Source organism: Choloepus didactylus, chromosome 9, assembly GCF_015220235.1.
Source record: "Choloepus didactylus isolate mChoDid1 chromosome 9, mChoDid1.pri, whole genome shotgun sequence".
Lineage (NCBI taxonomy): Eukaryota > Metazoa > Chordata > Mammalia > Pilosa > Megalonychidae > Choloepus > Choloepus didactylus.
In genome coordinates, this window is record NC_051315.1 from 128154427 (window position 1) to 128181530 (window position 27104).

At 47.3% G+C, this 27104-nt stretch overlaps 1 pseudogene; it reads right to left on the bottom strand.

The window, feature by feature from the left end:
• Positions 1-508: 508 nt before the first annotated feature.
• On the bottom strand, positions 509-25506 carry LOC119543864 (annotated as a pseudogene).
• Between the last annotated feature and the right edge of the window lie 1598 nt (positions 25507-27104).

Genomic DNA, 27104 nt, shown 5'->3' on the forward strand with positions numbered 1-27104 from the left:
TTTCCCCCTTTCTCTCCACACTTCTCTGCAGGAAGGGGAGGCACTCCACAAGAAGTCGTGGGCATGGGAGAGTGCGTGGGGAAATGGGTTGGCTGGTAAGGCTGAGCAGTCTGACTTTCCATACCAGTCTTGGGGTTTTAATTTAGGACTTGACCAGCTATCTAATCACAGGTGGGCATTGGGATTTTAATTGACGCATTGAAGAGGTAACTAATTGCAGGCGGGCATGGGGATATTAATTGAAGCATTGACCAGCTAAATAATCACAGGCCAGCCACAAAGGTGCAGCCATAAATTTCACGGCTCTGAAGCACAACCTTAAGCATGGTGGTTAAGTGGTTAAACTTTGCCACCGCAGCCACCACCACCCCACCCACCCCCTGCTCATCCCTCGACTCCCCTTTCCTTTCTTCTTGTTTTCCCATCTCCCAAGGAGTCTGACGTTCTTGAATTGCACTCTAGCTTCCAAAAATGTCCACTCTATACAGAGCTTCATTCCTGCCTCCATCAGAACTGGTTCCCAAGCCCTAATGACCTTTAGATATTTGAAGGCAATAATTCACAGGAGCCCAGGGGTGTGGCCCTTCTGGGGATATTAGCATCTAAAGGATAGCTTCTTGTCCACAGGAATCTCTAATCGCTAGAACACACGCAAGTGGACGTACTGTCCAGTCTGACCGAGGTGCTGAGAGGACCAGCAGATGTCCGTGCAGAACTTCAAGTCCCAGCAATCCAGCCATGCTAGGAGGTGAGCCGAGGAAGGCCATGCAGAAGCGATGGGCGGAGGAGGTGCATTGGGGGTGTGGAAGTAGATATGGGCTCATCCCAGCAAGACTGGGATGGAGGAGAGCATGGCAAGCCTCCGGAACTGGCTTCCAGGACAAGCTGCCCAACCCCTGGAAGACGTGACTTCTTTCTGCCTCTTTGTATATACGTCTGTATTCCTCTGCAAGAAACATTTGTTATTCATATTATTTTTAAAATGCAAAAGCATGATTTGGGCATGTTTTGCATTTAACAAACAACAAGCTGGTTTCCATGGTATTTCAAGTATTTGTTTTATCTCATGCTTTCATTATTACAGAATGTACATTAAATATATTAAGCCAAATGATACATATTGCCTGTTGTTATTAGGGCAGTGTGTTTTAGGCTTTATATCATAGAGCCTAAAACATGTGTGAAGGCATAGGGCACTCTCAGAAGAGACTTCCAGTTCGACCATCAGGTGACTGCATAGCAGCGTGACGCCCCAGCTTGTCAGCTGTCACATCCCAGGGGTAGTTGGTCCTTGGAATGAATAGAGAGGAGAGTTCGTTCCTCCCAGAGGGCTTTGGCTATCCTGCTTCCACAGCCCTCCACAGGGACCTTCTCTGCCCTGAGTTTCTAGTTGGTGCCACATACTGATTTCCATGCCTTCCCCAAAGAGTGGGGATAGCCGACTTGGATGACATGTGGTACATTTTCACTGGAATTTGCTGTGAAGAGGGGAGGGCTCTCTGAACACTTGGCTAAATACCACCCATGTTAAAGCAGCACACATAATTCAGGAAAAGATCCTGTGTCTTGGTAATTGGCAACAGGTCATTGCATTTGGCAATGTCTGCCTGGTGCTTGTTAGTGGCAAGGTTCTCAAGCTCACTGGCCTGGTGTGGGGGCCACTCTTCCAGAACGTTGGGGGTGGGCAGGCTGGAAACCATGGTGCCTGCTGCCAAGGAGCCCACCTCCCTGTGACTCACATCTGACCAGCCATAGCCGCAGGCTCTTTCTCCTTCCTGCTTCCTTTCTGCACGCTGCTACTCTGCGCTCCGCCCTTGGGGCAGCCTGACTCCCCAGTGTGCCTTGCTTCAATGCTCCTGCCACACTTTCAAGATTGTCAACTCGTGGTTCTTAAAGTGTGGACCATGGACCTGTAGCCCCAGCACCACCTGAGAGCTTGTTAGAAATGCACAGTTCCAGCTGACCTCGGAACAACTGAGTCGGACTTGAATTTTACATTAAAATCCAAGAAATACTAATCCATGCCAAGGGATGGCAAGCTACATCCCCTGGGCCAATTCCAGCTCACTGCCTGCTTTTGTATGGCCCGTAAGTTAACAATGGGTCTTTACATTTTTAAATGTTTGGGGGGAAAAAAATCACAAGAATAATGTTTCATGACATGTAAAAAATACTCAAAATTCACACTTCAATGTCTATAAATAAGTTTTTTGGAACACAGCCCATTCATTTACATATCATCTATGACTGCTTCCACGCTACAGTCCCAAGTCCAGAAGTCATGACAGAGACGACATGATGCTCCCAAAGCCTGGAATATTCACTCTCTGCTCCCTTGCAGGGAAAGTTTGCTGACCTAGACCCTACAGACTCATCTTACCTTATTTCCCATGATTTCTCAGCACTTGCTCCCAGACAAATTAAAACAGAGCCTAACTGTTTGGCCTCCTCCCCACTTCCTGCAACTCTGATAATTTCCATACAGTTTCCCACACTCCCACCCTGCTCTACTTCCCGGAGAAGCTTCTGCCAATATCCCTCGCCCACCTCAATCTCTCTCCTTTTTCTAAACTCTGACCTCAGGTCAACATGCTGCTGGATTGTCTTATTCAAACTTTGTTTTTCTGGATTGCTCATCCTTGAGAGTCTGAACCACTCTATTTTTGTAATCCCAGCATTAGTGGAGTCCTTGGCACAGAAAAGGTGCTCAATAAATTGTTTATTGAGTAAATGACTGAGTAAATGGCCCATGTCATTATTTCTGGGCACTCTTTACAGGCCCAGCACAGCTATGGGCACACAGTTCTCAGAAGAACAAGGGGTTGATTTCCCTTCAACACTTCCAGAATAACTTGTCTGTCTCAGTCACCCATTCCTTCTGCAAAAATACATTAAGCATTGATGCTGTACTGGTTTCTAGGGTTACAAAGATGAAGTTAGGTAGAAGCCACCTCTTTGTCATCTTACAAATTGTATGAGAGAGAGGCAGCTATGGTAAACAGTCCTAGTGTGGCTCTTTCTGCCTATGCAAAGATCACTCCCCCAGCCAAGTATTTCTGGGTGTCCACAGTGTGGTCTCTGGTGTACAGAAAACATGTTGGCATCCAAACAGATGGACATGGCAGGTGAAATTCTGCTGCCACCCTGCCAGGATGCTGTTTCTGGCACCAAGTTCTCCACTGTGGCTCAGGGCTGGTCAACCCACCTGGCAGGACACAGCATGTGTTTCATTGCTCTGTGCCACCTCTTGGGATTCCACAGTCACTCCTGCTCTCCTGCCAAGACAAAGGCCCTCTCCTGGTGGCTACCAGAATTCCCAAGATGCCTGGCGTCCTGAGGCCTGGAATGATGTGATGTGCCTTGTCCCCATCGTGTTACATCATGTTGGAGTGACCCCAAGCACCCATGCCTGAGTCCCAGTGTTTCACACAGTTCAATGACCCAGCTCATGCAGCTGGTACTTGTAGTCGTCTCTCTCCCCAGGACATTGATTCAGGAAGAGGAGCCATCATTGGCTCAGTTAATATCCAGGATGCTATTCTCAGAATCTCTGCTTTCACTGACAACCAAGATTTCATCATGTCAGGCTTATCCTGTCTGACTCCTTCCCCCTTACAAGGAATTCTCTTCCCATGGGTACTTCAGCCCCCATCCCCACCAACTGGTACCTGTAGGAAGTTGCCCATTTGCCAGATTGATCGAGATTGGTCTGATCCCCAACAGGGGAAACAGCATGAGTGTTTGCCCAGAATGTCCCTTATCCCCTGTGCAAAGGCTAAGGGACCATTTCACCAACCTGCTCCCACATGCCCTGGGAAACTGGCAGTCGAGAGAGTAGCTCCAGCTGGGACCCTCCATAGGTGTACAAGGAAGGAGCGAGACAGACATAACAGAAGCATACACAATGTGCAACAGTGGTGCAGAGGAGGAATTGGTAGCAAAGCTTCATGGAGGAGGTGACTCTTGAGCAGGAAGTGGTTTAGGAGAGGAGAGAGAGATGAGCTGTCCCATGGGGAAAGAACTGGTATAAAGAGCAGTTCAAGGAGCATGGAGTCACTTGTTACATAGGCTTTAAGGGAGGTTGGGAGGAGCATAGCCTGAGATGGGGTGCATGGTGATGGTGGGCAAGGCCAGATCAGGAAGGGCCGGGTAGAGCACGCTAGGGGTGTGGGCTCTGCCTTATCTGAAAATGAGAACGAGTGCATGGCTTGAGACTGGAAGCAACATGATTAGAATACATCCAGAAAGAGGAATCTGGAAGGAAGTATGCTTATCTGAAAGATCACAGCCTTGGTTCACGCTTTGCTTAGAATGTGCTTCTTCCCACACGCACACACAGACACACACACTCTCTCTTTTCCCAACTTCTGCCTGAAAAACACTTGCACAGTCAAGAATTGGTTCAAAAGTCACGCCCTGGGCAAAACTCTTTGTTGTTCAGATGGAGCAGGGCAAATATCTTCACCTCTGAGATTTAGCCTCTGCTCCTGTCTAATGGCTTAATGGCAAATATGCTGTATTTGCCTTCAAGATTACTATAAGGGTGAAATTAGATTATGATATTGTAAAATATTTTCTAAATTGGTGTGAATTTAAGGAATGTCAGTGAGGAGGAGGGTGATGATGGTGTGGATGGTGATGATGATGGTGATGATGACAGTGATGATGGTGATATGATGGTGTTGATGGTGATGATGATGGTGATGATGGTGTGGATGGTGATGATGATGGTGATGATGACAGTGATGATGGTGATGATGATGATGGTGTTGATGGTGATGATGATGGTGATGATGGTGTTGATGGTGATGATGATGGTGATGATTACAGTGATAATGATGGTGATGATGGTGAGGTGATGATGGTGATGATTGTGATGATGGTGATGGTGGTGATAGTGGTGATGATGGTGATGGTGGTGATAGTGGTGATGATGGTGATAGTGATGTTGTTGATGTTGATGATGGTGTTGATTACGGTGATGATGATGATGATGATGGTGATATGATGGTGTTGACGGTGAAGATGATGGTGATGATGATGCTGTTGATGATAGTAATGATGACAGTGATGATGATTAGGATGATACAAAGGCCTGGCAAGAGAGTGTTATCTTCCATGTGCATCTCTGGCTATCTCTCTATGGTTTCTTTCTTGCTTCATATTTTAGAGGACCACATAATTTATCATCCAAACTGGGACATTTGGGAGTGCTATTAATATTTACATTGGCAAAACCACAATGAGATATCACTTCACACCCACAGAATGGCTTTCTTTTTTTAAAGGAAAACAACAAGTGTTGGAGAGTCTGTGGAGAAATTGGAACCCATCATGCATTGCTGTGGGAAGGTAAAATTGTGCAGACCTTGTGAAAAGGAGGGTGGAGCCTCCTCAAAATAATAGACCTAGAATTACCATATGGCCTGGCAATGCCACTTCTAGGTATATACCCAAAGAAATTGAAAACAGGGACTCAAACATACAGCTGTACACCAATGTTCACAACAGCATTACTCACAATATCCAAAAGGTGAAAACAACCCAAGAGTCCATCCATAGATGAATGGATAAACAAAACATGGTACATACACATGGCCTCGTATATTCAGCTATAAGAAGGAATGAAGTTGTGAGACATGCTGCAAGATGGATGAGTCTTGAAAACATTATGCTGAGTGAAGTAAGAAAGACATATAAGGACAGATATATGAGTTCATTTTTATGAAATATCAGAAATAGCAAATTTGTAGGGACACAGAAAGTAGATTAGAGGTTACCAGGGGAGAGGGTGGTGTTGTTTGGTTGGTATAGAGTGTTTATAAATTCTGGAAATTTTAAAATAAAAATTAAAAAAAAATTTTTAAATATATTTACACCAGGACAATGGTGCATGAACAGCCCTCACTCATCTTTCCTGCTTCACCTCATGAAATATACTGGATGAATAAGACTGTCAAAGAATCTAGAGACAGAGGTACAGTCTGTGCTGAGTGCCCAACATTTCAGCCAGTTTCAAACTTGGACCTCAAGTACTCAGAGAGGGACTTGGCCAAGGATGGAGAAAGTCAGTGCATCCCACCTTCCAGGCTATTGGGCCCTTTGGCTTGGGGACTATCTTATGCTGCTGGAAGAGCAGCTCTTTTCCCTGGATATCCCACCCATCCCACTGCCAGAACGTGCAGGCCCTGCTTGCTGCTCTCCGGGTCTGCATCTTTCCTTCAAGAGCTTGTGCCTCGCCCTTGAAGGTAGAGTGAGGACCGCCAAGAGCATCCTCCACCTGCTAGGCCCTCGTGTTTCTGAAGGGTCCTTTACTCAGTGGAATCGAGGGGATGGGCACATAGGCTTTCCTTCCTGGTGGGCAAGGTTGACCCCATGTGACCAACTCATGGTCTACTCCAGGGGGCCAAATTCGGCTTGGCCAACAGAAATGGAAATTCTGTGTTCATTCCTTTGAATTAAAAAGTGATGAATGGTCCCCAGCCTTAGTCATATTCTTTCCCTTCTGTCCAAGAAATCTTAGTCTTGGGACAAGGAAAATGCTCTTACTCAACCCACAAAGGCCTTAGGACAAATTCTGAAGACCTCAAGGCCTTATTCAGCAGCTTTCTTTTCCCAAGGACATTGGCTCTTTTAAAGGTTATCACGTGCAAACTGGATATTTTTGGCTTATTGGAACAAAAGTGAACTTCTAGAATGTTCCATATATTCTGTTTTATAAAACAGGTTAAATCCAAGGAGAAGGATTAAAAACAAATGCCCGTGGCCTGAGGTGAGCCATTAGTTAGGGCAAACAAACGTCTTGAAAAGATGACAGGCAGGAGGACGGGCATGTTTCTCTTGCATTGGAACTGGTTCTCTCACCCGTGGCAGGATCCTCAAAGCAAGTGGAATAAATCCTCTCCTAAGACAAGCCCTTAGGGTCCCATGTCGGAAGTCCCACTAATCACTTCCCAAGCTTCCCACCCCCATAGCTGAGCCTGGTCAACAACATTTACAGCTAAGAATGTTATTAAAAGTAAAACCAAGCAGTTCTTGCCAAACCCCGAGGGAAAAGTAGCTGGATATGAATAATTCTGAAAAGATCCTGGGCATCTGTGTCCACTAACCACAAATGGCCAGTAAATCGCAGCAGTGAGGGAAGGGGGAATCAAAACTCCCCCTCATGTGACATGCTGGCTGCCTCTCCCCTTGGCCCATTTGGGAGGTGCCAAGGACTGGGTCCCCACCCACAGTCTCAGCCTGGGGGGCTCCCTCTCTCCCTTTTGATCTCTAAAAAGGAACTAGCAAATTCCTTCTTTGCAGTTCCACCACAAAGCTGCAGCTGTCATTGCCGGGGGCCATCATAAGGCCCTAACAGGACCCCACATGGCTGAGACTGGGTGGGGGGCAGCAAGTAAACACTGCAGAGATGAAGTGGCCCTTGTAGAAAGGGCAAATCCAGCCTGGGCCATGGTGGAGTGTGGAGTGTTGCAATGTGCTCCAGCCTCAAGGTGGGAACAGTTTACCAGAAAGTTCAGCTTTTTTTTTAGCACTGCCCACCGAAGGCCAGTTTTCCAGGCATTGCTGTCTACAGGGAGACAGCCCATGCTGAGCTTTGGAATCCCCCTGGGCAAGTTGCTTAACCTTTCTATGCCAGTTTGGATGTATTATGTCCCCCCAGACGCCATGTTCTTTAATGCAATCTCGTGGAAGCAGATGTATTAGTGTTGATTAGGTTGAAATCTTTGGATTAGGTTTTTTCTATGGAGATGGGACCCAACCAACTGTGGGTAAGAACTCTGATTAGATTATTTCCATGGAGGTGTGGCCCTGCCCATTCAGTGTGGGCCTTGATTAGTTTACCAGAGCCCTATAAGAGCTCAGAAAGGAGTGCAATATAGCTACAACTGAGAGACATTTTGAAGACGGCTGTCGAAAGCTGACGTTTTGGAGAACGCCATTTTGAAATGCAACCTGGGAGCAAACAGACACCAGCCACGTGCCTTCCAGCTAACAGAAGTTTTCTGGATGCCAATGGCCTTTCTCCAGTGAAGGTACCCTGTTGTTGATGCCTGACCTTGGACACTTTATGGCCTTAAGACTGTAAATTTGTAACCAAATGAACTCCCTTTATAAAAGCTAATCCTTTTCTAGTGTTTGGCAAAATGGCAGCATTAACAAACTGGAACACTCTCCAAACCTCGGTATTCTCATCCATCAAATGGGAATGATCCCCTTTTGGTTGCAAGAGCAGAGACACATACAGTTTACATCAAAAGAGGTGAGAAGACCCTTGGAGAAAAGCATGGCCGGGATCTTGAACGTGGGGTCATATTGCCGAGAGACTGGCCAGTGTTAGGGTCAAGCAGCAGCTCCAATAGCCCAACAACTCAGCTGCTGATTGATGAAGAGCTCTGGGGAACGTTTCTTCCCAATGGGGTGTCCACTTCTCCAACCCTATTATGCCACAATCACCATGACTCAGCTAATTTCTCTGCCTTTCTCCATCTGCTCCTGGTTCCAGCTGGCCTTCCTGGGGGAGCTCTCTGTTTCAAACCATGTCACAGGACATTGGCCGCTGGGCCCAAAGGTCCCTGATCTTGAGCCACGTGTCTGACCCTGGTCCAATCAGATTGCAGGGCTCAGGGCCACATGCAAAAAACAAAAATGGCCCTGAAGGCATAGGAGGTTATTTGGTGCTACCCACTCAGAGGGGAGGCGGGGCTGTGGCAGTGCTTTCCAGATGTGCCAGGTCAGAGAATTATCAGGGACTCTTGTGCACCTTCAAACTTCTAGGTCCCTGCCCTGGAGGTTCTGATTAAGTCTCAGGTGGTCAGAAAAATCCTGAATGTTTAGCAGGTGCCTCTAAGAGATTCCTGTGTTCCCCTGAGCAGGGCTGGCTTCCTGGGCACGTACCAGTGCAGCCCACAGGGCCCCGGAGGAGGGCCCCAGCTCCGAAGGACCTTACATTCAGTGTTTGATGCTCTGTGGTCAGCGTCTTGCTTTTGGATTTGTGCTTTGGAAAGAAGGTCTGTAGGAGCTGCAGTCTGTCTGCCCTGTCCTCCCAGCCTCCCGGGAAGGGTTCTTGGCTGCTGGCTCTCCAGCCCTAATCTTCTGGGCCCTGCCAAGAGCCCCTCGCTGCCCCAAGACCACTGCAGCCCTCTGCCTAGGATGACAACAGGGGCACACTGGTGGGGGAAGACCTGTGCTCTGCTATCATACTCTGCCCCTGGTGGGGGCCTGGGCATGAACACGGGGAGGGGCAGGGCCACTACACATGCCCTGCAATGTTTGGGGGCAGGGCAGGGCATGGCCACCCCACCCCAGGCTAGCAGCTCGGCTGCACACTTGTTGGATAACTCAGCCCACATACCGAGTGCTTGCTGCAGGCAGGTTGCTGTCCCTAGGGGGTCGCCTGTCCACTGTGGGTTTGGCCAGCAGGCCTTGGAAAGGGGAAATTGGATTCCCTGCCTCTGGCCGGGGCACGGGGCATTGGTGTGGAGACTGGGCAGCTGGCTGTGTGTGGGCCCCGAGTTGTAGGGTCTGCAAGAATCCCTGTGCCCAAGGGAGCGTGACATTAAATAGCAAAAAAAAAAAAAAGCAAAACACAGGACAGGTCAAAAGAGAGACTATGAAAGAAAGGAAAGTGTTTTATACGTTAATACATTTAACAGCACTTTTTAGCTGCTAACAAGGGGCTCCGGCATTTTCGTTTTGCTGTGGACCCACAAACTACGTAGCTGGCCTTGCCCCTGAGTTTGGAAAATGTGGCCTAGAGCAGAGGCTCCCAAACCTCTAGTCTGCCCATTAGCAACACCCGGAGAACCTTAGAAAGCTGTCGCCTGGGTACCCCCAGCCACTCTAATTTGTCTGGGAGACACCCAGGCATCAGGCGGTTCTTTAACGTCCCAGGTGATTCTAACTGGCAGCAAAGTTTTAGAACCAACATTTGTGACCCTCAAACTTTAATGTGCACACGGATCCCTTGAAATGTGGTTTCTTGTTTGGTGGGTCCAGGAGGGGCCTAAGAATCTGCATTTCTAACCAGTTTCAAGAGACTCTAATGCTGCTGGTCCTCAGGTCAGACTTTGCAGAGCAAGGTTCTAGACTCTAGGCTCTAGAACAGTGGTTGTTAACCGTGGATGCACATCAGGATCACCTGGGAGCTTTAACATTCTGATGCTCAGATTGTCCCCAAGACCAGTTAAATGAGCACCAGGGGGTGGGAGCTGGACATCCGGAATTTTTAAGGCTTTCCTGGTGACTCCACTGAGTGGGTAAGGCTGAGAGTCACACACTTCTCTCCAGCGTGAGCCTCGAGGGGGTTGACCGAGATCGTGTGTACCCCTCACCCAGCACAGGTCCCACCATGCTAGGCACAGTCCACTGTTGGTCCCCTTCCTTCCTGCTTCTGAAGAATCGGGGCGCTCAATGCCTCTGCCCATTCCCCAAGTTCTCAAGCCTGACCCAGACCACACGGTCAAGGCCAGAGCCCACACCCCACCGCAGCTTCCTAATGAGAGTGGGAAACCAGAAGAATGGCCTGGAAGGTACAGTCGAGATAGGTGTCCAACCACCCATCCCCAGTCCCCAGGGGGACAGGGCTGGCCACCACCCAGGACCTTCTCCTCTATGGGGCCCTTTTGCAAGTCCCAGTGTGGTCATTCAGCTCTCTGTTGAAAATCCATCAGGGTCATGGACAAGCGGCCAGGGGTCCTCACACTTTAGTGGGCATCCAAATCTGATTCCTGGACCCCACCCCAAGAGTTTTGGGTGCCATAGATCTGGAGCAGGACCTGAGGAACAGCTCCATGGAGCTCCCAGGTGATGCTGATGTGGAAGTTGGGTTCAAGGGTCTTGGTTGGACTTTTGCTTCCATCACTGCTGCTTGCTTTTGGACCAAGCGCTTATGGGCTGATGGTATGTAGGTCGTGGGCTTCTCGGGAGGGACCGAAGGGACCAAGACAAGGTGTGTGAAGTCCTTCGGGAGGCAGTGCTCAGCCCTGGACTGCCTGGAGTGGGTCCATTTCCCAGGATGCTTTCAGCAACAAGGCCACGTGGGACCCCTGCTCTGGTCTCCCTGGAAGTGGGAGGAGGACCAGCCTTTGTGGGTCAGTTAGCAGGAGCTTCTGCAGGTGCCTGCAGCTCCCCCAAGAAGACACCTGGTTGCACTGTGTAGCCACAAATGTTCGGGGCATTTGGGGTTCCCTGGGGTGTATGTAGATTCTCTGGAGAGTCAGAGGAGAGACCTCTGCTCAGACCGGTGCTGAGGCCTCCTGCCCCATTCTGCTCGGGGCAGCTGGGGCCACCTCTTCCTGATTGCTCTCCTCAGAAGCCTCCAGAAGCAGTGCCAGAGGGATCCTTGTAAACTTTGATGTAACCTATTCCTGGGTGATGCCTCTAAACCCTGAGGACTCCTTCCCAGCTGTTACCAACAGGACTCTGTAGGAAGCCCGGAAGCAGCTGCTGTGGCCCCTGGGGAACTCCCCAGGCTCAGCTGCTCAGCTCGGCTGTGAGAAGTTTCTTCTTTTCTACCGTCCCCTCCTCTGGTCTCCTTGCCAGTGGCTTCACACTTTGGGTCTGTGTCTCTGCCCCTGGACATGTGCTGGAGGGCAGCTTACTTGGAGGGTCGGGCCCCTGCTTCCTGTGCAAGGAGAAGAGGAAATTGTGGACAAGAGGAGGAGAGAGTGAGCTGGGAGGGGGAGTGAGGGGAGCCGGCAGAGTGGGAGGCCGTGGGGCGCGGGTGCAGGACGAGCCAGAGGAGGCTTCCCGTGGAGAGCAGGCACAGGCGAGCAGAGCGTCACGTCCTTCCAGGGTTTGCTTTGTGGGGCCTGTCGTGCCCTGTCCCAGGGAGCCCCACACTTCAGCGTTTTAAGCAGGAATCTTTGAATGCTTTCATGCCTTCAGAAATGATGCCAACAGGTTGGTATTCTCCACAGCCTGGCGATTATCTTGGGATGTTGGTGCACTCCCTGAGAGCAGGTTTGCCCCACTTGCCGAGATGAGCCTTTTCTTGGGAGAGGGCACAGCTGTTTCTACAGAGATGGGTCTCTCAGTGGAGCAGAGGCTCCAACCAGGCCCCCTGACCAGGGGCATCTGTTTCCATGGCACCCATCGGCACAGGGCACGGCTCAGAGGGATCCTTCCTACACACCAGGGCAGGAGAGAGAATGGGGGAGAGCCTGGGCACAGGAACAGCAGCTTTGTTAATGCTCTTTCATCACCAGCCGTGTACTGAGAGGGCTCTCTCTGTTTTGAGAGCAGGTAGGGTCCTTAGAACACCCCACCCCACCCCCACTTTGCTTCTTAAGAAAGATCTTGCTTCAAGTAAAGCATGGAAATAAGGTGAGGTGCTGAGACCCATCCAGAAGGCTCGAGCAAGTGGGAGCCATGAATCACAGGCTGGCGCAGGATGGGCTCAGGCTTCGTGCCATCAGCCTCAGCATCACGGGGTGGCTGCGAGTCACTGTGTAGATTCCACAGGGGATAGAAAGACACTGAAACATGATCTCATCTGGGGCCCTTAGGATCTGAAGGGGCAGGAGAGCTAAGCGGATTGTGGGCATCAGTGGTCAGTTAGCATTAGAATGAACACAAACCAACCCCCCACCTGGACCTCCAGGCTCAAGCAAGCTGGGCTAAACAACAGCACAAGGAAACTATTAACCCACCGCATATGCAGAACATTCTAGAAACTTCTACCTGAAAAACTCCTTTGGGGGAATATTTCAGCTTAGGAGAAATGGAGTATCTCCACAATTGGAAATTTACATTCTCCAAAATGATATGCTACATTGGCTATATTATATTTGGTTCTATGATTGTGATAATTTTAAACAAATTTTATTATTCAAATAATGCATGTACATCAGAGAAAAGGTAGAACATTTAGAAAATGAAAAAGGAAACATTGAAATCACCCATTGCTGTACACCCAGAGACCAAAACTGCTAAGATTTTAGTGTTTGTCCTTGATTTTTATCTTTCTTTTTATAAATATGTATTTATAATATAAAATGTAACTAGGCTCAAAATGTATATGGATTTTTTGATGTAATATTATATTATACACAAGTTTCCATATTATTAAACATTTTTAACAACACTTTAAATGACAGCAGAATATTCCATCCCATGGATATACTATAACTTATTTGACTAGTCCTCTACTGTTGGACATTCATGTGACTTTATTTTAATGCAGTTTTATTGAGATATATTCATATACCATAAAAATCATCCAGAGTATACAATCAGTTGTCCACAGTATCATCTTATAGTTGTGCATTCATCTCCACAACCAGTTTTTGAACATTTTCATTACTCCAAACAATAAAAATAATAATAAGGGTACGCAGACTGAGGGACAGAATGGTGAGCTGTGGTGTACGCATACAATGGAATATGGAGCAACTACGAGAAAGAGGGAAGCTGTGAGACACGCAATGAAGTGAATGGATCCTGTGGACAGCACGTTGAGTGAAGCACACCAGAAATAAAAGCAAACACTCTAATGCCTCACCAATATGGACTAACTACAATGTGTAAACTCAGAATTGAACCTTAGAACACAGCCTAACAGGGAAATGATTATTGTAATGGTCCCTGGACTGTAAGCTCTTACAGCGGTCAACTCTATTCCTGAATTGTAATGGCTATCTCCAAACTTTGAGATGCTGATCCGTTAGTGTATAACCTGATTGGTCTCTGGAACATTGGGTATCTGTGACACCTAAAACTCAGAGCTAGAGCTCGGCAGATAGGAATGTCACTATTAGTGTATACAGCAATTGTTAAAAAAAAAAAAAGGGCTGAAAAAGAGCCCAGACTTCAATTAGTGATATGAATGAAGCAGATCTGGTTAAAACTAGGGCAAACCAGGCCAAAGGGTAAAGGTCGAAATTGACTGTGTTTTAAAACTTCAACTTCCATGTGAGACCAAGGGAAGAGATGTCTATTTGGTGCAGGATCTGTATTTTCTAAACAGTATAACTCTACAGTAGGTTTGTTCAAACACCACAATTACATGGAACTTTCAATAGGAAGTGAGATATGGTAGGTTAGTATAGGTTAGAGTGAAATAGTGACACATCCCAAAGTAATTTGGGCAGAGAATAAAAATATATTTACAGGGCCCCCCTGAGGAGCTGGGGGAAGGTGCGGATGTGTTGGACATCCTCACCTGGACTGATGCTGATGTTGTCACAAACATTAGGACTGGTGGTTTGATGTGCTGAGCCCTCTATCATGGGACTTGCCCTTTTGAAACTCATTACTGCAAAGGAGAGGCTAAACTTGCATATAATTGTGCCTAAGAGTCTCCCCCCCTGAGTACCTCTTTGTTGCTCAGATGTGGCCTCTCTCTCTCTCTCTAACTGAGCCACCTCAGCAGGTGAACTCACTGCCCTCTCCCCTACATGGGACCTGAATCCCAGGGGTGTAAATCTCCCTGGCAATGCAGGATATGACTCCCAGGGATGAATCTGGACCTGGCAATATGGGACTGAGAACATCTTCTTGACCAAAAGGGGGACGTGAAATGAAATGAAATCTTCATTGGCTGAGAGATTTCAAATGGAGTCGAGAGGTCACTCTGGTGGACATTCTTATGTACTATATAGATAACACTTTTTAGGTTTTAATGTATTGGAATAGCTAGAAGTAAATATCTGAAACTATCAAACTCCAACCCAGTAGTCTGGACTCTTGAAGACAATTGTATAACAGTGTGTGGATCACACTCCCTTTATCTAGTGTATGGATGGATAAGTAGAAAAATGGTGACAAAAACTAAATGAAAAATAGGGTGAGATGGGGGGCTGATTTGAGTGTTCTTTTTTACTTTTTTTTTTATTCTTATTCTGATTCTTTCTAATGTAAGGAAAATGTTCAGAAATAGATTGGGGTGATGAATGCTTAACTATACGATGGTACTATGAACAGTTGATTGTACACCATGGACGATTGTGTGGTATGTGAATGTATTTCAATAAAACTGAAAAAATAAAAATAAAAGTAAAAAAGAACACCCAAAACATCTCATATCCCACCCCACCTCCCATTATTCATTTATTTTTTGTCCCCATTTTCTTACTCATCTGTCCATATACTGGATAAAGGGAGTGTGAGCCACAAGGTTTTCACAATCACACGGTCACACCATATAGGCTATATGGTTATACAATCATCGTCAGGAATTCAGGTTACTGGATTGCAGTTCACCAGTTTAACATATTTCCTTCTAGCTATTCTAATACACTAAAAACCAAAAAGGGATATCCTTGTAAGGCATAAGAATAACCTCCAGAATGACCTCTCAACTCCATTTGAAATCTCTCAGCCACTGAAACTTTACTTTGTTTCATTCCTCTTCCCCCGTTCGGTCAAGAAGTCTTTCTCAATCCCACAATGCCGGGTCCAGGCTCATCCTCAGGAGTCATGTCCCATGTTGCCAGGGAGGTTTATACCCCTGGGAGTCATGTCCCACACAGTGGGGAGGGCAGTGAGTTCACCTGCCAACTTTGCTTAGAGAGAGAAGCTACATCTGCGCAACAAAAGAGGTTCTCTGGGGGTACCTCAGGCACAATTATAAGTAGACTTAGCCTCTCCGTTGCAGTAACAAGCTTCATAAAGGCAAGCCCCAAGACTGAGGGCTCAGCCTTCTAAACTGGTAGTCCCCAGTGCTTGCAAGAATATCAGGAATTCCCCTGGTAGGGAAGTTTAATATTTCCATATTTTTCCCCAGTCCCTCAAGGGGGTTTTGCAAATACTTTTTATTCTCTGCCTAAATTACTCTAGGATGTATCAGGGCTTCATGCTAATCTGTACAAACCAACCAGCTCTCATTCTCTATTCAAAGGTCCATGTCATTATGGTGTTTGAATAAACTGACCATACAAATTAAATTATATAGTGTGCTACAGAAAATACAGATTTTGCACCAAATAAATATCCTTCCTTTGGTTTCACACAGAAAGTGAAGTTTTAAAACACAGTCAATAGCATCCTTTACCCTTTAGTCTGGTTTACCTTAGTCCTAACCACGTCCATTTTGTTCATATCTCTAATTGAAGCCTAATCTCTTTTTCAGCCTCATTAACGTTTGCTGTATGGGGTAATGCTGACATCCATAGCTGCTGGACTCTGGCTCTGAGTCTTAGTGTCACATAGATACCTGAAGTTCTAGGAACCGACCAGGTTATACACAAAGAGCTCAGCATCTCAGAATTTAGAAATAACCATTAATAGATGCAACTGCTTTAAGAGCTTACAATCTAGGAACTTTTATAATAAGCCTTCCCCTGATAATCTGTGCTCTCAGATTCAATCCTCAGAGTTTGCCCATTATAGTTAGTCCATATTAGTGAAGCATTATAATATTTGTCTTTTCATTTCTGGCTTATTTCACTCAACCTACTGTCCTCAAGGTCCATTCACCTAGTTGCCTGCCTCACAACTTCATTCCTTCTTGCAGCCACTCAATATCTATTGTAAACATACACCACAGTCCAACATTCCATTCATCAGTCAAAGTGCCCTCAGGCCACCCCCATCCATTGCAATCCTGAATACTGCTGCCATCAACACCAGTGTGCAAATGTCTCATGTGATTTTAAATGTTACTGTTATAAATTATTCTGTGATAAGTATCCTTACACAGAAATCTTTTTCTACATTATTCATTCATTCAACATATATTTCCTGAGCATCTACCCAGCATCCCTCACAGTTTTACATACTGATGATCCAACAGGGTATGAGATCAAATCCTTACCCTTATGGAATTCACATTATAATGTGGAAGATAGACCATAAGTAAGTGAACGAATAATGTGATTTCAGATAATAAGTGCTTTAAAGAAAATTAAGCAGAGTAATGGGATGGAGAGTGACCTTGAAAGAGGGGCTATTTTAGGTGGGGCTCTCAGAGAAGGTCTTTAAAGAAGTGAGGTTTGGCCAGAGATTGTATGATGGGAAGTAGTCTGTGGCATTCCAGACTGAGGACATAGGAAGGATAAAGGCCCTGAGGTGAAAGTAGCATGGTGGATTTTGTAAGAACATCAAAAAGACCAGTGTGGCTGGAACAAAGGGAGAGAGGGAGAAGGTGGCGGGAGAGGAGGGCCAAGGAGTGAGATGGTTGAGGCCTTGGAGGTCCTGGTGAGGAGTCTGGAGCATGAGTGTGATGGGCAGCCATCAGCGGTGGGGGTCAGAACATGATGACATGATTTATATTCTCAAAAATTCTCTAGACAAAGAACTTAAAATTGACTGTGGGTGCAAGAGCAGAAACCGATCAAAATCATTCTACATGGCCATTATTACCCAACCCAGACAAAGACATCACAAGAAAAGGAAACCACAGATCAATATCCCTATGAACATAGATGCAAAAATCCTAAATGAGATCCATCACCATATAAAAAGTTTTATACACCATAAGCAAGTAAGATTTATCCTTGGAATGCAAGTTTGACATCCAAAAATCAATTAATGTAATATACCATATCAGCTGCGTAAAAGACAATGCCGCAAGATTGTCTAAGATGCAGAAAAACATGGACAAAACCCAACACCCTTTCATGACAAAAAAGCATTCAACAAATTAGGAAGACAAGGAAGCTACTTCAACCAAATAAAGGGCATCTACAAAAAACCCACAACTGACATCGTGCTTAATGGTGAAAGACTGAATGCTTTCCCTCTAAGATCAGGAAAAATGCCAAAATGTCCATTCTCACCACTTCTATTCAACACTGTAGTAGACGTTCTAGCAGGGCAATTAGGCAAGGAAAATAAACAAAAGGCATCCAGTTTGGAAAGGAAGAAGTAAAATTATCTCTATTTGCAAATGAAATGATCTTGGATACAGAAAATCCTAAGAATCCACTAAAAACAATTAGAATTAATAAACAAGTTCAGCAAGGTTGCTGGACACTACACCAAAATACAAAATTCAATTGTATTTCTTTGTATTGGCCCCATTGATTCCTTTTTTGTGCGTGTTATAAATTTTGTTCCTTTTATTTCTCTTTTATGTTACTGGTAGGGCACTGTTTGTTTTTACGTTATATATGTGCACAGACTATATTATCTACCAATTTTATTTAAAGATAGTAAATGATGCATGGCAGGCTCAATACACATAGGTGTGGTATGACTAAAACGTTTGGGGAAAACAAATTATTTAGACTGTGCGGGGACTGAGCTTGTGCCTCGACTTACCAGGCCTGGGCCAGGGGACCTGATCACCCCCTGGGGAGGGTAGTAGGTACGGGCGTGAGTGCCCTCTGCAGCCCCCCCGAGCCTGGGGAGCGAGGTCGAGGCAGCTCCCTTTTCCTCACCCAAAATGCCACTGGCAGGGGAGGCTTGCCGGAGGAAACCGCCTTTCTCCCAACTGCCCTTTCCCCACTTCCTTATCTTACCCACATACTCCCTTGTGCCAAGGCCACTCCTGCCACCGCCAGCGCGCATGCACCGTGGCCAGAACAACCCCCGCCCGCTGCAACGGCTCCTGCGTCCTCTCAGAACCAATCCTAGCCCCTCTTCCTTCAGTATTGCCATTTTAGGCTACTTCACCTCCTTTCCAGCCCTGCCCCTCTTACCAGCCTATATAACCTGTAATCACCCCTGAATAAATCTCTTTGGCGCATACCCCTACTGGATGAAGAGTGTTTTTGTCCTTATCGCCGCCCTCCTTGCACGCCTCTCGCCGAGGACTCTGGCCACGTCCTCCGCCTCGCCCTCGCCTCCGGGAAAGAGCCCCCGCCGCCGGTAACCTTTAAGCAGCCCCGAGAGCTGAGGGCTCGGCTACCGGCCGCCACTCCCCCTAGAAGCAGTAACCTCGACCGCAACTGGTGCCCCGTGTGAGGAACGTCTCCACACGACAGTTTGGCAGGTCACCCGCTCGCCCGGACGCCCCTCCAGCTTCCCATTTCCTCGCCTGCAAGGTAAAGGGCCGCCTCTCCCTCGCCGCTTCCGGAGCCGTGGGAGGTTCCTTGCTCCGAAGCCGCTCCTCCCTTCCCCCACGCTCTCTTCATCCAGTAGGAACTCCTCCCTTCCCCCACGCTCTCTTCGTCCTCTTGTATGCGCACTTCTATGACCCCCGTTCCTCCTAACACTCCCCCTCTTCCCCTCCATTACTTTGCTGTAGTTCTTTGTATCTTTATTTCCTCATTTGGTGCCGTGTGCCTCTTTGCAACTGCCCCCCCTGACTGCTCTCGTTGCCAAAGGGCACTGCTTTCTGCTCTCGCCGTCTCCTTCGGCCTTGCAGCCACAGTTTATCTCATTCTCTCTGCTCAGTAAACTACTCCTCCTTCTCCTCCCCGCCAGCCGGCCGGCCCGGCTCGGGAACAACTCCCCCTCCTCTCCCCTCAGCTATGGGTAATCGTATATCTACATGTCAGGCACCTCAAGTTCGTGCTCTGGTGGGTCTCCTAGACACGCATAGCTGTAAAGTGTCTGTCCGGCAGCTGCAGATATACTGGGATCTCCTGCTGCCCTTTAACCCATGGCTCACCACTTGCCATCTTTGGGACCCTGTTACTTATGATCGCCTTATTGATCGAGTCACTAATGCCATGGAACATGAGAGCAAGCGCTTCCCTCCCGGCTTGCTCCCCACCTTGATAACCATCCGCTCCTGCCTTCAAGGCTCCCTCCCCCCTGATAGAGGCCCCGTTAAATCCAAAGAGGCCCTATCAACCCAGCCAACAGACTCAGATAGCAATACTAATTCAAATCATGACTCGGACACGGAGTCCTTAGTCGAGCAGATTAACAACGCGCTCGAGGTGACTCCCAAAAAGCAAAATAACACTGCGCCACGCCAAGATGGCGAACTTCCTCCTTCTTCTTCCATCGAGGGGAGGAAATGCTCCGGTGATGACATCAGCCCTAAGCTGGGCCGGAAACCGCGTACGCTTTACCCCGCCCTTCCACAGGGCGGAGCTAGTCCACCATCTTATGCCTTGGGCCCCACCCTTTCACAGGGCGGGGCTGATCCACCATCTTGTGTCTTAGCCACGCCTACCACGCCGCCATCTTGCGACGCTTGGGGCCTCCCACTCCCGCCTCTCCCTCCGGCGAGCTCCCCCTCGGAGCCGCTACCGGCAGCTGCCGCCGCTCCTCCCACCCTGCCGACTAACAACCCCTGGCTGCCTTCAGCACCTCAAGGCAACCCTTGGGGCAACGCTCCCCCTACCCCCACTCCCGCGCCAAGTCCTCTGCAAGCGTGTCCTCCTTTCTCTCGTGCTTTTCGCTGTTTTCCTCTTAACCTTGCCCCCACCCCACAGAGGCCGCATGACTGGTATCCCATTGACTTAGATGCTATCAAGCAGCTTCGCAAGGCCGTCAAGGAGGACGGGTTAGGTAGCCCATATGCTTCCCAAATACTACAGGATCTCGCCATGAACTATTGCATCCCCCAAGACTGGGCCTCGCTTGCCCTTTCAATTTTTAACCCCGGTCAGTTTGTTGACTGGCGTGCTCACTTCCAGGCAAAAGCAGCTAAGCAGAGTGAGCAAGATGCAGCCATTGGAGTCTATCATCCCCCCGAAGCCTATTTGGGCACGGAAGCGTTTCTAAATGCGTCTGCTTATATTAATGCACCTGCCACCTTTTGGCCTATCCTTTGGGAAATTGCCTTACGAGCATTTGCCAATTGCTCTGCCTGTCGGCCTAATAAATTCACCAAGCTCTTCCAGGAGCCGAGTAAGCCTTTCGCCACCTTTGTCTCCAGAGTCGAAGAAACCTGCGCCAGGAAGGTAAGTAATCCCCAGGCCCAATATTACATGTGCCCATCCTCAAATCCTGGAAAATCGTACTGTAATTCCCCCAACGAGTACTACTGTGCATACTGGGGGTGTGAAACATTAGCCACTAATTGGAAGCCTCCTGTTCCTGATCATTACCTTACCCTAAAATGGGCCCCTACAGGGTGCAAACTCCCTACTGTTAACTGGCTCGGCCAAGAAAGTAAGGATCCTGCACACATCTTAATTTTACAGTGCAGCTCCCCACTGATCCCTCCTGGTTACTCGGTCAAACTTGGGGCTTCAGAATCTATGAGAAAGGAGCCGACCGAGGATCACTTATTCTAATAAAAAAGAAGGCTGCAAACCAACCAGGCCAAAATACTGCATTGAAAACACTCTCTGCCATTGGTCCCAATAAAGTCATTAACCCCCTTTTTCCACAGCTCTCCAGCCGCACCTTAGTTCCAACTAAACGCACTTCAACTACATCTCAAACACCACCACCCCAGCTTCCTCTGCCCCCTTCTCGTTATTCCTCTCCCCTCCTCAGCCTCATCCAAGCCGCCTTTGCCTCAGTGAACTCCTCCAACCCCAATTTTACCTCCTCCTGCTGGCTCTGCCTCTCCACCTCTTCCTCACTGTACGAGCCCATTGCCTCCAACCTCTCCTTTTCAGAAAGCACAGAAGACAGCCCCTCGGAATGCAGTTGGAATACCTCTGCCGTCCCCCTGACCTTTCATTCAGTCTCCTATACGGGAAAGTGCGTCCGCCCTCGCTCCAGTAACTCTCCCGACCTCACTGCCTGTGCCAGCTACTCATCTCCCAGTAGCTCGGCAAAATTTCTCATTCCTCATAACTCCTCCCAATGGCTCTGCTCCTCTACAGGACTTACCCCCTGTCTCAGCACGAATATCATCAGCGAATATAAAGAAACTTGCCTCCTAATTGTCCTTATCCCTAGGGTCTTATACCACAGCGAAGAAGACTTCTTCCTCCGTCTTGAAAGAACTGCAGCTCCTGCCCTTCTGCAAAAGCGAGAGCCCATCACCGTCCTTACAATTGCCTCCCTCCTAGGTCTTGCCGGCGCTGGCACCGGAATCGCTGCGTTAGCCAGTCAAGGCTCCGCCCTAACTCACCTCAGGGCGGCTGTTGACGAGGACATTCGTCACCTACAAAACGCTATTTACCATTTAAAAAATTCTGTCAATTCCCTCTCTGAAGTCGTGCTCCAAAACCGCCGAGGTCTTGACCTTCTCCTCCTCAAAGAAGGAGGCCTCTGCGCCGCCCTAGGAGAAGAGTGCTGTGTTTATGCCAATTCCACAGGTCTCGTCGAGGACAGCCTGAAAAGGGTCCGAGAGGGACTGGAAAAGCGTAAAAGAGATCGTGAAGCCACCAATTATTGGTCCAGTTTTTTCACTCCCATCCTCCCATACATCCTTCCTTTTCTTGGCCCCCTATTAATAATTATTCTAGCTCTCATCTTAGGACCCTGCATCATCCGCAAAATTGTCCAGCTTGTAAGAAAACAAACAGATGCCATTTTTTCCTCGTTCGTGCAAATCCAGTATCAACGACTCGCCACCTCTGACGCCCCCCACTCCGAGATGACAGCCAACCCTCCGCGACCTCAACGCCACCGGTCAACCCGCCGACCGCGAGGCCCTTCTCAATCACCTGAACATCGCTCTCGCCTCGAGTTCCAGCTTCTCTGAACCCCTGAACTTTAAACCCCTGAACTTTAAACCCCTGAACTTTAAACCCCTCACCTTCTCCCAGCCCGCTGCAGCGGAGCCATTGTCAAGCGCCCGGGCACCACACCAACACTGAGCTCCAGCCTCGCTGAGCCACCGTCAACCCCTTTTTCCCTTCCCTGACCTCCCCCTTCCCTCACCCTTAGCGGGCCTCTCCGGTAAAGCCTCTTCCTCTAATTAGAAAAGAAAGGGGAATTGCGGGGACTGAGCTTGTGCCTCGACTTACCAGGCCTGGGCCAGGGGACCTGATCACCCCCTGGGGAGGGTAGTAGGTACGGGCGTGAGTGCCCTCTGCAGCCCCCCCGAGCCTGGGGAGCGAGGTCGAGGCAGCTCCCTTTTCCTCACCCAAAATGCCACTGGCAGGGGAGGCTTGCCGGAGGAAACCGCCTTTCTCCCAACTGCCCTTTCCCCACTTCCTTATCTTACCCACATACTCCCTTGTGCCAAGGCCACTCCTGCCACCGCCAGCGCGCATGCACCGTGGCCAGAACAACCCCCGCCCGCTGCAACGGCTCCTGCGTCCTCTCAGAACCAATCCTAGCCCCTCTTCCTTCAGTATTGCCATTTTAGGCTACTTCACCTCCTTTCCAGCCCTGCCCCTCTTACCAGCCTATATAACCTGTAATCACCCCTGAATAAATCTCTTTGGCGCATACCCCTACTGGATGAAGAGTGTTTTTGTCCTTATCGCCGCCCTCCTTGCACGCCTCTCGCCGAGGACTCTGGCCACGTCCTCCGCCTCGCCCTCGCCTCCGGGAAAGAGCCCCCGCCGCCGGTAACCTTTAAGCAGCCCCGAGAGCTGAGGGCTCGGCTACCGGCCGCCACTCCCCCTAGAAGCAGTAACCCCGACCGCAAGACTGGTTTTTATTTTCTAGACTGATGTAAAAATTCAATCTTTTTCATTGGTACAGAATAAATAGAAGAGTGGAGTGGATACTATTTCAAAATTTACAGGCCTAATTTTATTTATTTCAATTATATTTCTTATTACATTATTAGTTACAGGATGTTCCAGCTGTGTGTGAGTGTGTGTGTGTGTGTGTGTGTGTGTGTGTGTAAATAAATGTTGACTCATTGAATCCCTGTAGAATGTGGCCTATTCATTCATATGTTAGTCTCTAGTTAAATTCCACTGCTAAGGTTAAATTAATCACCAAGGTAAATAAACATTACCAAATTGTCCTAGCCAGATTCAGTAAGACATATGTCAATATCAGACTCCAACTTTTTGGTGAAAAGACAAATAAGACAAAACAAATTAGTCATTTTTAACAAACACTTTTGCACCCTTAACTCTGTCTCAGCATCTGCCTCTTGGAGAATCTGACCCATGACAAGTGTCGAATAACCAAAAGATTCCTTTAGGCAACTGGAACCGGGAACTCAAATGTCACCTCTATTCTCTTTTTTCTCGTTTTCTCCCCTCTGTGAGAGAACTTGGTCTTACTTATTACAGACCAGCTTATTTTACCAGGTCAAGAAGTTTCACATCCTGTAACCAGTGTAATAGTGCAAAAAAGAAAAAAAAAAAAAAACCCAATTAAGAATTCAGAATATTCTGGTTTCTGTTGCATACCCACTCCCAGAATAAGATAGCACTTCTTTCAAGCAAGGGGGAATTGTAGTTAGGTATTCACCCCAAGAAGTGTGTACTACAACATCTGTTTTGATGTTGTATCACACTGTTTTAAAGATTACAACTTCATAATAGCATCTAGTTTTGATCTCAAAAATCAGTTAAAGTATTGGTATACAATCTAATGTTAATTATTTACAAACTGTGACATCAAAGAGGTAGAGTACTGAAGTAGCAGCTTTTATACTACCAAAATTGTAAAATATACTGAAATTATCTTTATCTTCCTATTTAGTAATATATGTTTAACATGTTATCAAATTTTTGTGAAAATGTAATCTATTAAACTTATCCTAAGCTATATAAACATTATAATTTTACCTCTTCTCTTTTTTCTCCTTCTTCCATTGAAATGTCATGATCTGCGACATTTTCAATGCAAGGTAATTCTGAAGAAGAAATCACCATTTCTTCAGGCTCTTGCATAAAACAAAGGTTTTTCCTCTTGCTGGATCCATTCTTGATACACTTTTACCACTTTTCTCATAGCTGCTACTTCACAAATTGGTAGTAAAAATGCTTGCTGTGAAACTTGAATGGTCCCCATTCAGCTACAAAACTCAGTGATGTTTACCTGAGGAAATATCTCTGTAACAAAGTTTACATTACTTCTTCAGGAAAAAAAAAAAAAACTCTGCAAACCATTCAGTGTCTGTGAGATGTTCCTCATCAATTCTACAGAGACTAGATGAGCTGGGTTCTGGCTCCGTCAAAGTACTTGTATTGGAATGATATTGTTCTGGTTCTGTAGTTCTGTCTGCTTTATCGGCATTATCATTTTTGCTTTCTTCTCTGGATACTGAACTAGCAGCTGCTCTCTGAATATTCTTTGGGAAGACTTTACCTTCCATCCCAGGAATATGAGGACCTGTATATGGTTTTGGTTCAAGCCAGAAAGAAACCAGCCAAGCAGTGACAGTAACACGGGATTTAATGAAAGGCTCCTTTGTACAATAGACCGCTTCCCCAGTTTCAGCATCCTTCTTTATCATTACGTAATGTGGCTTTGTTCTCATCTGTAGGATGTCAAGTACAGGGTGATATAAACTGTTCTCCTTGCAGATGTTTGGCAAAATACAAGGTAAGCAATATTTCTTAAAATGGGAAAACAAAAATGAAAACCCCCTTTCTTGCTTTTCTTTGTTCTCCTATTCTAAACTTTTTTTACCTGAATTACTATATATTTTCAAAGTGCTTCAAGAAAGTAGCTTGTTAGATCTTCTTGTCTTTTATCTCCTGTTTGTGGAGGAACAAGAGAAGTGATTTCCTCTATGGTGACTTGAGTTTCTTGAAGACTGGATGGAGGATTAATGAAATTATCTCAAGTTCAAGGTCCATGTTCAGATTGTGGAGCTGAAAATCCTGGGATTAAGCATGAAAACATCCACAGTTCTTTCTTACAGTTATTCTGAAGAGCTTGTAACCATAATAAGAAAAGATGAACATCTTCTCACCTGATCTTCAAGGAATTTCCTGTGTGTAGTTTCTATAAAATCAATCCAATACTATGAAACTGCCATCACTGATGGATTCTTCCTGGAAGTATTTATAAAATTTTCTCAAAAACAAGAAGTATAGCATCCAATTCCTCCCTTTGAGACTTGTGACCTTTCTGTTTAAGACTAGCTTCAATAGTCACAAAATCTTCAAAGAACACATAATATATATGTGAAAAATGTTGGTTGAAAAACCGTTTAAGGTCGATAAACTGCGTTCTCGATAACAATGCACAGGTGCTTGAGACGGGGCAGCGCGTCCTTCTTGGTGTCCAGCAAGCGGCTTCTTGGAGAACATCTTGCGGGCCGCAGAGAGTGGAGACAGTGGGCGGGAGGAGACAAGTGAGCAGCTCCTTCGGTCCCCAGGCTGGTGGCCCGGCAAAGCCAACTCCTTCCGGACTGAGGCCAGGGCCACCGCTGCCCACCGCGCACCACGTCTCAGAGACACCTCAGGCTCCAGCTCCCCCACTGATTCTTTTTAAGTGAAGGTAACTTACAGCCTGTCTGTAGAAGACATATTCCTAAGTGTTCAGAGTTTGGGAGACATATCCTGTGCACACAAAGTAGCTCTAAATGTAATCTGTGAACACCGTGAGAAGAACGAGACTGCGTGACGGCCTGCAGTTGAAGATGAAACACACACCCACCCTGATGTTTCCTGGGGACATTCATTTTCAGAGAAGAAAAACAAGAAGAAATAAAAGTGCACCATGAAAGAGAGAGAAAGGCCACATTTCTCACATTATCTTGGATGCTAGTTACACTTTACTAATTGGCATTAACAGGAGATTAGCCAGGTCTTCACTGGCTTTTCTCAAACAACTGGTCTGGCGGAAATGGAAGAAAGGTTCCCAGGGAGGAAGCAACTGGTGGGAAGGTTTTGAGTGAATATGTTGTGTGGACAAAAGGCTCTTCAAAGGAGCCGCAGAGATGGTCCTTCAAGCATCTTGACTCTAGAACATCCCGCGCTGAAAAGAAGATGCAGAGGAGAGAGAGAGAGAACGCTCGGCTGGGAAGTGTTGCTGAATATGATCACAGGAATAAAGACATGGACCACAGAGCTTCTGTGCTACACGAAGCCTGCTTTTCCAGAACAGAAAGCATGGCATCGTGAATCCAGATGATGAAGGACTTTGGTCAAACATGAACAAATTCCTAAAACAAAAATTATTGGCTGTGCACCAAGGACCAGGCCTCGTTAGGGATGCTGGAGAAACAGCAGAGGGCAGGCCCCAGCGTCTGCTCCCGAAAGGGAAGCAGAGGTGATGGAACATGGGACAGTGCTGAGACGGGACGCCCAGCCCAGGGCCCCGAGCGGCCGGACTAAGCTCCACACGAGGAGCCCCAGGGAAGGTGAGGGGAGCCAGGCTGACGGTGCCCACCCCAGGGTCCGCTCAGCTCCTTGCTTTACAGGGGGAGGGCAGCCGAGGCTGGAAACCCAGAAAGTCAGAGAGGAAGGAAAAAACTGTCTGCCCACTTGGGCTGT